Source organism: Bidens hawaiensis, unplaced genomic scaffold (genome assembly GCF_021521415.1).
Source record: "Bidens hawaiensis isolate Kalapana, Puna unplaced genomic scaffold, B.hawaiensis_p1.1 tig00003988_1, whole genome shotgun sequence".
NCBI lineage: Eukaryota > Viridiplantae > Streptophyta > Magnoliopsida > Asterales > Asteraceae > Bidens > Bidens hawaiensis.
The window spans coordinates 1,732,093-1,745,309 of NW_027491233.1; the positions used below are offsets into that span (position 1 = coordinate 1,732,093).

The window sequence follows — 13,217 nt, forward strand, 5'->3', positions numbered from 1 at the left end:
CGGTATTATCTTCCTTTCCCTTGACTTGTTAACCATCGTATATTCCAATAATAAACATATAGCATATATGAAGAGGTAGAGGTAGGTCCCAACAGGGCCCAGTTGGACCCGCAAGACTTACCTTGAAGAGGGACGTCTGCGCAAAGACCAACTGGTTCAGCAGGACCCACCATGCTCAGAGAGATGAAGACCTTATGCGCAGTACGCCAGCTGTTCCCGCAGGAAAAGCCTCCCAATGGTGAAGTACCCCGCCTGTTCCCGCAGCTACGGATACAAGCCATCAGGGAAGGCTACCCGCACTAATAGCAAGGCTACACGCACAAGGCACTAACTCTCAATAATTCAGTAATGTCACCTGAAGAAGGAATGAGCAAGGCGGGAATACTCCCGCCCAAATGAGCCAGTCCGTACGCTTCTGGAGGATCTTTTGTACTATACCTGCCAAGGTATGGACAAAATAGACAAGATCTGACCAAAGCAGCCCATGAACCAATCACAGGGTGACAGCTCACTGACAACAGTACGACGAGGAGCACGCTCTAGTACAAAATGTTACTATCAGCCGCTGCCTACCCACCAACCACCAGCATGGCACGTGCGTAGCCCACAGTTGGTAGAAAAGGAATATTATACAGCTGGCTGTACCTGCTTGGAAACCTACATTCGGCTATAAATACTCCAACACCTTGGAACGGTATCATATACTATCTTATACCATCACATATCTTATCTGCTCTAGCTATTTCTCTTAATATACATTTATATTCAGAGCAATCTAGTCTGATTCTCACGCCGGAGGGTGGTCACAAGGAGGTACCCCCCCTTCTCAGTGACGAGCTCACGGTGTCTGTTTTGCAGGTCATCAGAAGAATAACCATCTTTGCCGGACCTAACCCTCGTGGGAAACATCTACTTGACCCTAAGACTATCCGTAATCTGCCGGGGTCACTTAGTGTTTCTTCAATATAGACACCGTCTAACTTTTTTAGCGGACGTTTTGAACAAAATAATGCAACTTTGGTATCTCGATAGAGGGCTTTAATGTAATACAAGGACTAGATTAAAAGTTAAAACTCATGTATTGCAAAGGTGGAAAATATCAATGCAAAATATTTATATATTTATTAAGGAAACTTTAAAGATTTAAATAAAAAAATTCCAAATGTGATACGTTACGGTAATTAAAACGACCGAAAAACTATGATTACTATTCAGACAGTATTTTCCAAATTGTATAAAATTCATTAACTGTTTGATAATAAAAATACACTGCGAGATATATTGTTCATAAGCAATATAAGATCGGCGTTGTGGTCCACCAAGAGAACCGCAAAGGGGATGGCGCAAGCCACACTATTCGCGCACACAACAAGACGTACGCGAGAAGGCTGCTATAACTAACTCGGCGCGCGCGAGGCCACTTGTGACAGAAAATTAGAGGTGCACAAATCGGGTTTCCAAATACCCGATTCCGGTATGGAATCGGGTATGGGTATGACCGGGCATTGGAAAATCGGGTATTTGCAGTACCCGGGCTCGGGTTCGGGTCTGAGTATTGTTTCTAAAGACCATACCCTATGTATTGGGTTCGGGTCAGGTATAGAATTGGATATTCTAAAACCAGTTATTTGAATACTCTATTTTCGGGTATTGAATAAAACCATTTTTCAGGGTTTTTTCCGGGTTCTTTAGGGTATATATTGGATTTTTTTAAGGGGTTGTACTTTTTATGGCTATTTTTCGGGTATATTTCATATATTTTTTTTGGTAAGTTCTGGTATAGATCGGGTATTGGAAAAACCCGGTTCCGAGTGTGGAACCAGTTCTGGTTTTCAGATTTTACCGGGTACAAATCGGGTACGGGTTTTGGTACTAAAATGCATAATCCATCCGTACCTTACGGGTATTAAAATCCCGAGTATAAAAAATTCTGGTTCCGAATTTGAGTTTTTTGTGCACCTCTAGTCGCTGGGCAATTATGGGATGTGTGAAGCTATACGTTGGGGGTGTCGTTGGAATCTTAAAAAATTGCCCCCCCCCCCCCTTACCACCTTTCTACTCTTTTACAAAATTGCACACAATCTACCACATTATTTTATAAATCTACCACAATCTCCATTTCTTTCTACACAATCTACCTCACTTTTTAAAAAATATAGATCAACGGGTAGTTGTTACCGACCGGATGTCTTTTAGTTTAGACGACGTATATAGCACCGAGTTAAAGCTTAACTTGAATCAAATACTACCATTGTCTCCCGACTTTATTATTCAAGAGACGCAATAGGTTCGTAAAGAGGTCGCCATGGGCAAACGAACACAAAAAAAAGGGGCCAAGGAGGAACAGGAGGCTCCAGTCAAGTGGCCCAGGAGGTTGTTCCAAACAGAAGAGTATCTCCTTCGACGCTAGAGGAGAGAACGGCTTTGTGTCGTGCTTGGTTTGAAATATCGAGAAGCCAATATTTTGTTTAACTTTTTTTTTCGTATAAAACTTTAAAATTTTATTTTTAATAGTTATCTTCCTTTTTTTTAATTGTAGCGGACTATCAAAGGAGCAAAGTATTTTGGGCAAAGTGCGGGAGTTGTTCTACATGTTGGTAAGAAGCAGAGAGCGTACTAACAATAATGGGGAAGGTGGTCTGAAACTCACAATTTTGTCGAATGGGAGCGAGAGAGTGATGATCTTCAAGTCTACCAGTTCACCTTCGAATAATGGAAAGCCGAAGTGTTAAATAAGTACGGGTTGGTAAAAATGTGAGACGATCACTACATGTGGAAAATACTCAAATCGTGCTCAAAATGAATCGAGTTAATTTCAATTGACAATGGTGGCTCAATGCTAAAGCGTACGATAACTACTTAGTATGGTGTATATGTCTAATCTAGTGGCTTGGATGCTCATGTAGGGATCGACCTAAGCGTGGCCTGGAAAGAAGATTAACCACAAGTTCTACGTTGACCACTCGGAAGGAACCGGGAAAAAGAACAACTACTGAGGTCGATCCAGAATTTAACAAAGACGTCTATAAAATTTCGAGTAGTATCGCTAGTAGCCGAGGTGAAAGTTGCTAAACAAAGGTTGAGGAACTTGGAATTTCTTACCAAGGAATTTAGCAACTTTGATCCGAGTCGCCGAGAGGTACTTGAACACAGGAAAAACATTTTTTTTTAAGAAATCAAAGAGGATCAAAGACAAAGACAAAAAGGAAGAGGCAGAGCAAGGGAATAACTTTTTTTTTTTAATTTGTATTTTTTGTTATGTTTTTAAGATGTTTAATGTTTTTTTATTGTAAAAGATATTTTTAGTTTACCTTATTGTTTAAATAAAAAGAAAAGCAGAAAATTCGTTGAAGCCTCCGTTCGTCTGAACAACAACAGACTGAGGTGACTTTAATGTCGTTCAGTTATCATTGTATGACACAGTATTATAAGATAAATTTACGAGACAACACACGGCATGCATAAGGTAGAGCGGAATAATAGGACTAGTACACACCGGTTGATCTAATTGTGTTTGAAAGGAAGGATATGGACTATGGAGTGTGGAACTGGTAAAAGTGAAAGCAGTCTTGGAACGAAACGTGGGCAGCATAAGCCACTCCATTGGGTCCCACCACCTGCTACTGTTTTCAATTACCTCTGCACTCTGCTCTGCTCTGCTCCATCCATTGCCTTTATATTTATTAGATACCGGCTGAGGGGGGAGCCGTAAACATCGTCGATCTTGTTAAATCCCTCAATAAATTCAACAAAACCATGGAGGTGGTCTCTAATGACAAAAAGGAAAAAAGTCGAATGAGAGATTTGGACTTCCTTACAAGAGACTTCAGTAACCTAAATCCGGTCGATCAAATGCTGATGGAAAAGCAAAAGGAACGTATCCGAAAGAGGTTGATCGAAGAAGACCAAGCCGAAGAATAAGAATAATGTTTTTTTTAGTACTTTAATTTTTATTTTATTTTTAGATATTAATGTGTTTTTTTTAATGTGTGTTTTTTTAATAATTTATGAGTTTTTTTAATAATACGTTTTTTGAATATATTTATAAAAAAATAAAAAAAAAATCCGCTGGAGCCCCTGCTGGAGCCCCTCCACACCAGGGCCAGGGGCTCCAGCGGGGGCTCCAACACCCACCTTATCCAGTTTCTCTCTCTGCCACACGTCACAATATTATTGGCTGGAGCCCCCACTCACGCCCCCGTTAGAGCCCCCCACACCCCTCAGCCTAACATTATCTTATTTTCACATTTCAATCATCCAAACAAACGTATGAAAATAGAAATAAAAGTACAGGTAATAGTGTTTTTGTTACATTTTATAATCATCATACTTTAATAATTTAGCATAGAGATGAGCTTGATAACATGCCATACGGATATCGAATTCTTGATTTAAATTATTTAAAAACTTGGTATTGTTATAAAAATGTTTAGTTCAGTAAATATCTGAACTGACAACTATCCTGGTTTACTTAAAAATTTGATACCAGTAGTACTTTTTTTCACTCAGTATTACAATTTTCTGAAAATATAAAAAATATATATATTATGTGTATAGAGTCCGGTCCATCCATATTACATTTATCGTGATCTATTTAGAAGGTAAATAGTTACATTAAAATCTCCTTCCAAATCATTTTAAAGTAAGAACTTTTTTGCGGTCTTTATCAAGTGCTTAATAATGTTTTAAAAGCTATATATAACGTCTTAATATAATTGGACTTACTTGACGTATACTTGCCAAGAGTTCATTACAATGTTCGAGTAAATATCTGACTTAAGCTAAGAATTACTAGAAGCCATTTGAAAAAAAAATTTGAAATTTATAACAAAGTCTAATAGTCATTTCAATATAGAAAGCTCATACTAATCGTTTCAACAAAGGCCGCAGCTCAATGTCCAAATGATCAAAGTTCATATTATGTTTCAAGAGGTCATGTAAAACCATGAACTGTGAGCACATAAAAAGAAGATGCTATATACACTCTTTTATCGCAATAAGTACTAGGGAAATATAAAATGCACTTCAAAACTCTTGTCAACTTCACTTAAGCCACATGTAATGGGGCTACAATTTGAGCCACTTTGGGCGCGAAGGGTCTCGAAGACCCCCCCCCCCCCCCGGGCATTTTTGTGCGAAAAGGGGCGGGGCGAGTTCTTCTCGTCGCCTGGAAGAAGGGGCGAATTGCAGGTGGTGGGGCCGGCATGTATGCATATGTGTTATATATATATATATACACTATTATTATATTACTATTTGTAGCCCTTACACCATTACACCCCAAAAACAAATTCTCACCCCTTGCTAACTGAGCACCACACGGCGCAAAACGCCTCAGTTTGTAGCCCCTCCACTACGCATAGTCTTAAAATATCACGCCTAACTCTAACCTAACATATTTGGTTAAAGATAACATCATAAGGTTTTCTGCCTTACAAGACTACTACTAAGATGTTTCTTTGATATGTTTTCAAACTTGACTAAACTCGGTCTACAAGTTCTCATCTTATTAGAGCATCTATAAAAACAAACAATTACAAATCGTCACATCAACTCCGCATCTAATTCATCTCAGATTTAAATCTTTCCCCCAAAACCCATATTTTATTTCACAAGAACCAATTTTTCACATACTGCCACATTATTATTACCTACTTTGTAGTTAATTTTATATTTAATCAAAATACTCTTAATTTTTTTTTTGAACTTTTATAAACAAACAAACCGAAACAACCAAGCCCTCTCCACAACCTAGAGAGGAGCCAAAAACAATGATAACCTTAAATAGAACTTACACCATTTTAACTAATCTATCGAGTTACAATTAGATACAAATTATTATTTTTTACATTTCGTATATATTAGAAAAAATAAACTAAAATAACTTTAAATTTAAAATTAAATTAACTATGCGTAAATTTACAAACGTTGATCGATTTTTTTTTTGGTACAATAGCAATGAGCTATAGGAAGAAAACTCTGAACCGGATGATCCGCGAGAAATGGACTACAATTAAGGATATTAAGAAGGTTTCAAGTCAAGCATGACCATATTTAGCTCACCTAAAAAAATGCATGTGATATGAACGTGTTGATGCGAGAAATAAGAAGATATCTAATAGCAACCAATTGACGACATTAAAGCAACTTTCTTACATTGTATAAAAACAAGGCAAAAATGCATTCCTATTCATTTGAATAGGTATTGTGGTATCTGGTTTAGAGACGAAGTCATATTGAGTCCCTGAAAAGAAACTGAACTTGTTGAATCCCCTTGGTTCAAAAAATGAACAAAGACAAGTCCCTTCATCATCTTTCAGTTATCAGCACATTTAAAATAAGGGGCAAAGTTGACTTTTCACACTAAAAAAGTAAAAAAAAAAAAAACACTACCGTTCAGCACTTCCCAAATCAATTACAATCAAAACCCTAACTCACAAATCATTATCTTCATCCTCAAATTCTAGTTTCTGATCACAAATTCTATGCTCAAATCAATCAAATCCACACACTAATTCAACATCACCTCTCAATTCGAACATTTGAAACCCGAATGTCACTCCACATGCTCCACACTCTATGTTATATATCAATTAAGGTTGATAGAAGGGTGACGGTGTTCTCCGACGAGCTTTCCGATGGCACCTCAGTAGCAACAGTAGCCATAACCATCTGTAACAACAACAGAAAAGTAGGTGAACTGCGGTGACGACGCACGAGCTAAGATTTCACCTTTGTATGTCGATTATGGTTGGTTACGGTGGAATAAATGGTGATTCAGTGGTTTGGAAGATGATTCTGACAACTAAATCGTTTTATGATAATTCGACAAGCTTTCCGGCGAACCCACCAGATTCCAACGCAACGATTTGATTAGTTTTGGTGAAACAGTAGTTTGGCTCGATTGGTTTTGTTAAAGTAGTTCGGTTCAATTAGTTTTATTAAAAAAGTTGTTCGGCTCGATTAGTTTTTGTTGAGAAACTAGTTCGGCCCGATTAGTTTTGTTAAAAAATTAGTTCGGTTCCATTAGTTTTGTTAAAAAATGCTACGGACTGAAACCATTACAAGGTATGAGACTTGTCCCACATCGGTTGTATGGGCAATTGATGTGGAGTTTATAAGCCAAATAGGTTCTCTTACCTATCAAACTAGTCTTTTGGGTTGAGTTCTTCTGTTTGGCTTGTAACCTTGGTATCAGAGCCAACCTCGGAGTGGTGTCCTAAAGGAAGCCAGCCGTGACCAACGAGGACTCGGAGTGGTGGCCTGTAGTGAGTCAGCCGTGACCAACGAGGGCGTTGGCCCTTAAGGAGGGTGTATTTTTACGGACTGAAACCATTACAAGGTATGAGACTTGTCCCACATCGGTTGTATGAGCAATTTATGTGGGGTTTATAAGCCAAATAGGTTCTCTCACACCATTACAAGGTATGAGACTTGTCCCACATCGTTTGTATGAGCAATTTATGTGGGGTTTATAAGCCAAATAGGTTCTCTCACCTATTTTGGGTTGAGTTCTTCTGTTTGGCTTGTAGCTTCTTGATAGGGTTAGGAAGGGCTGAAGAGACTTGTTAGAGAAGAAAGAATATTTTATACTTCTGATATGATTTCATTAATAATACGTACCAAAATAATAACAAAACAAGTTACCAATGACACCCTCTAACCAACAAAAATAGCCATTAACCCCTTACATAAACAAAATAAAAAAATACTTAATAATAATAATAACAGTAATAATTAATGTAACAATACTCCCCCCCTTAATCCACTTTTTCCCCTCAAAAGGTGATTCACGTAACATGGTCTTCATCCTCTTCCGTTGCTTGGTTTTCATCCTCTACCTCGAGTATGTAAAGCTGTTTTTTCTTACACTTGCCTCCCGAAAAAAACTTTTCTGTACACCAGAAACATTCCCCTTTAGCCCTTTTTTACTCGAGTTCATCATTTGTTAAACGCCTCGAGCTAAGAGTACCGGGTTTAGATGTCGGTTAACCGGAGGTGTTATTTTGACATCTTCATCTTGTGACCCATCTTCTACATCCTTAAGTCGATTCATCAAGCTCGTGTTGTTGTTATTTTGCATTCTCGCCAACCCATACGCCTCATGTAGTGTTTAAGGCTTGAACATCTTTACAGACCCCCTAATTTCTGGTTTAAAGGCCTTAAGATAGAGATTAACGGCTTGGGTTTCACTAAGTGTTATCTTATTAAATAGTGAATCAAAAGTCGTGTTGAGATTGTGAAGCGAACTTGTCTGGTTGAGGGAAGCTATCTCCTCCAAGGGATCCTCAAACATTGAATTAGACAAACGGGCCGAAATAGCTTGCACATAATCCCCACACGAGACATCATACACGGTAGCGTTACATGTGCGCATGAAAACTCTGTGCCATTGGATCGCGTCCCCTTCTAAATGAATAATAGCGCACCTGAGTTTCATCTCCACGGGAGTCGCATCAATCGCAAAAAAGTGTTCGCAACGGTAAAGCCAACCTTCTACATCTTCACTAGAGAACTTGGGAAATTCAACCTTCCCGATTCGCATGGGCCGGGTACCCTTTGAGTCTGCATCACCGAGAGAGGATGAACTAGAGCTAAACCCACCCCCGCTAACCTGGACCGATCTATCATGCACCGCTTTCAAGATCTCTATTCTTGTTGTTTGGCTGATTGTTCTTGGTGTTTTATTAGTACCGATAGCGTGGCCTGGATCTCTATGATTGCTTTCTCATGATTCTTGAGAGTGTTATAACATCTTGGTTGCGTGTTTTCCTCATGACAAAGGGAGTAATTCCGACCGGAGATTGAAACGACTCTGATACCAAGGTTACAAGCCAAACAGAAGAATTTAACCAAAAAGGATAGTCTGATATGTGAGGAAATCTATTTGGCTTATAAACCCCCCATCAATTGCCCATACAACCGATGTGGGACAAGTCCCATACCTTGCAATGGTTTCAGTCCGTAATAAAAAAAATTAGTTATATTCGAGTAGTTTTGTTAAAAAAGTAGTTTTGTTCGATCAGTTTTTGTTTAAAAACTGGTTTGGCCCGAGTAGTTTGTTAAAAGAGTAGTTCGATTTGGTTAGTTTTGTTGAAAAAGTAGTTCTGTTTGATTAGTTTTGTTAAAAAAGTAGTTCGGTTCGATTAGTTTTTGTTGAAAGACTAGTTTGGCCCGGTTAGTTTTGTTAAAAACTGGTTTGGTTCGATTAGTTTTTGTTAAAAAACGAGTTCAGCCCGATTAATTTTGTTAAATAGGTAGTTCGGGTCGATTGGTTTTGTTTAAAAGTTAGTTCGGCTCGGTTAGTTTTGTTGATAAAGTAATTTGGTTCAATTAGTTTTGTTGAAAAAATAGTTCGGATCGATTAGTTTTGTTAAAAATAAATAGTTTGGATGAAATTTATAACGAGGAACTAAAATTGAGCACAATAACAAACCTCATAGACTCCTACGAATCTTAAGAAAGGGTATATTGATAATTCACTTTTATGTGGATAGAAGTTTAACGGTAGGAACTCATCCAACTCAATTTTTGAACCAAGGGATTCAAGAAGTTCAATTTTTTTAAGGATTCAATGTGACTCCGCTTTTAGACCATAGAAATGTAAACAATAATTTTTTGTGTTATTAATTTGGTAATAGTTTGTAGCCACTCTTTGTAAGGGGTCGATTTGCTCTTTTTAACTTTTTAGCTTCTCGCTAAATCGTTTATTAATTTTCTTTTGAACGGTGCAAAATTGTTTCTAATAATTTCTTTTACTACTGTAAAGATGTTAAAATGAAGTGAAATAAATGGGAAAAGAATCTGAAAACACTAAAAGAAATTTTTTTTTTTAAAAAGCAAGCATAGTCTTTTCACACGTGGGAAGAAACAGAGACTTGTACCATAAAATACTAAACAACCACAGTCAACTGAAAATTACAAAAAGCAGGTGAATTTATTTCAGCCTTTTGTACATACCATCATCACCTCTTTCCTTTTTGCATTATCTTTTACTTTTTCTTCAATTTATAAAATTAGTTTTATTGAAGGTAAAATGTACTTAAATTTATAAAACTAAATCACGCTAATAATAAGATTATAAAACTTCGCTTTGGCCTTCCTGGTTGTAGAGGTTGATTGTGACTTCAAAATTTGTTTATAAAAGTTTACAGTTAAAAAAATATATATTACAACTTTTCTTACTAAACATTAAAAAAAATATAGTTAATTTTAACATTATGGTCCCCGGGAAGAGCAAGCGTTGGACGGTCACAAACCTTGCCCACCTCCGGCCCCGCCACCTTGTGTAATCAACCACCATCTAATACATTTTCATTTATTTTCAAGATTTGTTTGTTTTCATTTAGAAAATAAAGGACCAACATGAAAACGCCATAACAAACAAATAAAATCATAAATATTCAATCGTTTTAAGTATTTAATAAAATAAAGTTAGATAAACAAACACAAGCAAAACACACTACATATTCACCATTTGTTTACTGATTACCATCTATAAAAATTACTTAAATTTAGAAGTTAAAACCAGTGTTTTAAAAACCGGTTCAAACTGGCAGTTGAACCAGTTAAACGGGATTTCACACAATAGGCCGGTATTTTAATTATGGTGTTTTTAACCTGTTTGCTAAAACATCGCACCGACGGTTTTTTTCAAAAATACCAGTTTTATCGGCAAACCGGCTTTTAAATCCAAGAAATTTATGATATCTGCGGCTCAAATTTTATCAAAATTAGTGTAACCCAATAATTAATATTCAAACATATAAACTTTATGACTTTTTAATAAAAGTGAGTAATTTTGTATTATTTTTTTAATATGGATTAACTTTTGGATTATTTTTTGTTATAGAATCATTTCTTTTTAGGTCATTTTTGAAATTGAAGATGTAATTTATAAGAAATTATAAGGTAAACTATTCAACTGATTGAACATCCTGGTAGAACCCGATTCAATTGTTTTTACCATTTTTTAACCCATCCAATACAAGTAAAAAACGGTTTTTAAAACATTATAATCTGGTCCAAGGAATAAAACAAAAGGGCAGTTTAGTCTTTTAGCACCCTAATCTTAAATGAAAGGAAAAAACAGCAGCCCTAAATGGGAGACAATATCAAACGTGTCACGCATGCCGACATGACAACTCCAATCTCGTGTGCCGTCGGTACGGATTGGACCAAAAGTATTCACCCCGGCGTTTCGCCGCCGGCAAACAAAAATAAAAAAAAGTAAACTATCATAAACAGTCATAGATCAATAAAACAGAATATCATAGTAATAATAAAACCGATCATCAGAAATTCCATTTAACAAAACATTACATTACATAAGTTAACAAACAACAACACGAGAAAATTACACTGCAAAGTTTCTCAACATGTCGCAAAAATACCAGATCGGATGATTATATATTTACTAACCTACTCCAATTAGAAAAACTTAATAATAATATTACTAATTACTCTCAACTTTACGATTTCATGATTAATGTCACGTTCAAAACTATTCCTCCGGCGCCGGAAAATTTAGATCAATTAGCATCCGTCTCGGCGGCGGAGACGGTTTCAAGTCAACGACTACCGATGAGCTAGAGTCATCACTTTTTGTAACGCAAGCAGCCGGTCGGAAAATCCGGTCGAAGTAAATCATCTGGTTCGCCGGAGGCGGGAAAAACACGGCGGAGGAGGTGGTTCCGGCGGCGGAGTAACGGTGGTTGATCTGGTGGTTGTACGGGTACTGGACGGCGAAGGGTGGTGGGTGTCCGTACGAGAGGTTAAGATCCAGAACCGGAACCAGTTCGCGAGTCGGTGACTCGATGGTACTGGTTTGACTCGGACTGCGTTGACTCGGTAGACTGAGTCCACTCGGACCGGTTTGGAGTTTCAACAGACCAATATCTTCATGTGATGTCGGGAAATTGGTCTTGGCTTTGGTCCCACGAAACTCACGCGCCGCCTTGTCATAAGCTCTAGCCGCCTCTTCCGCCGTATCGAATGTTCCTAACCACACACGGTTCTTCTTGCCGGGATCACGGATCTCCGCCGCGTAACGCCCCCACGGGCGCTTCCTAACGCCTCTAAAATGCGGCTCTTTCGTACACACGCCGCCGGCGATGGGTTTTCCGTCGCCGACGGAAGGTTCTTTTGGAGCCATGGAAATTATTAATAATTAAGGGTTTAAAATGTAAATATTATTATTATTATTATTATGGGTGTGATGGATGAATGGGAGGAAATAATGATAGGTGAGGTGTTGTTTTATAGGGGGGGTGGTCAATGGAGTGTTTGACTAGAAGGTGGGTTACGTGGCGCATATGAGAATGAATGGGTGGGAATTATTTATTTGAATACGGCGGTATTGGATTAAATTAAATATATATAATGGATTGAATCAAATGTAAAGGTGTAGTATGTTATACGAGGAGAATACGACATTATTGTTAATGTGATGGGAAACCGGCTTGAATGAGGCCGACGCACATGCAGGATACCCTTGTCCCACGCGCTTTGTGTTGTGTATGCGTTTCACACGGCTGAATATGATTGGTGATATGTGAACTTAACTCATCTTTTAAGTCGCGTTCAACCGATTTTAACACTATCTTAGTATCTTGGGCTGAAACGTTAGAAAAGAGAATAATAACCGCGGTAGGTCTATAAGGGTGGTGTTAACGTTGAAATTTTTTCAAAAATAGTGTCTTTGTTAAAATTGTTTTATAAATGGTATGCTTTTAAAATGTATTTCAAAAATGGTGTAACCATGGTTTGATATCACGGCTTGGGTGTATATTTTTTAGAGTGTGTCGGATGTGAATTACATAAAACCATCACTTCACGAATAGTGGTATTAGGTTACAAATTTGGCTACCATCCATGGTTTCAAACCACGGTTTGTATTATTTTAATCAAAATGTATTGTTTTATAAAATTATATCTGATATTCTTAAATAAAAGAAGACAAACCGTGGTTTGAAACCACGGTTACACTATTTGTGAAAAAGTTTATAAACCAACACCATTTTTTAACAACTTTTGTAAAAAGCATCAATTATGAAAAATTTTCTTTAACGTTTTATTTTTACTATGTATCAGTATCCCCTCTCTTAAGTTTTAGGTTAATACCATTTGAATCTTTAAGTTTATTTTTTGTCATTTTGTCATCTTTTAGTATCACTATTTTTTTTGAACGACCAACTAAGTAACGCCGGGTACTACGT

The 13,217-nt window shown here is 37.4% G+C and overlaps 1 pseudogene; it reads right to left on the reverse strand.

The window, feature by feature from the left end:
- Positions 1-11,276: 11,276 nt before the first annotated feature.
- LOC143624871 (ethylene-responsive transcription factor 14 pseudogene) lies at positions 11,277-12,239 on the reverse strand (annotated as a pseudogene).
- Between the last annotated feature and the right edge of the window lie 978 nt (positions 12,240-13,217).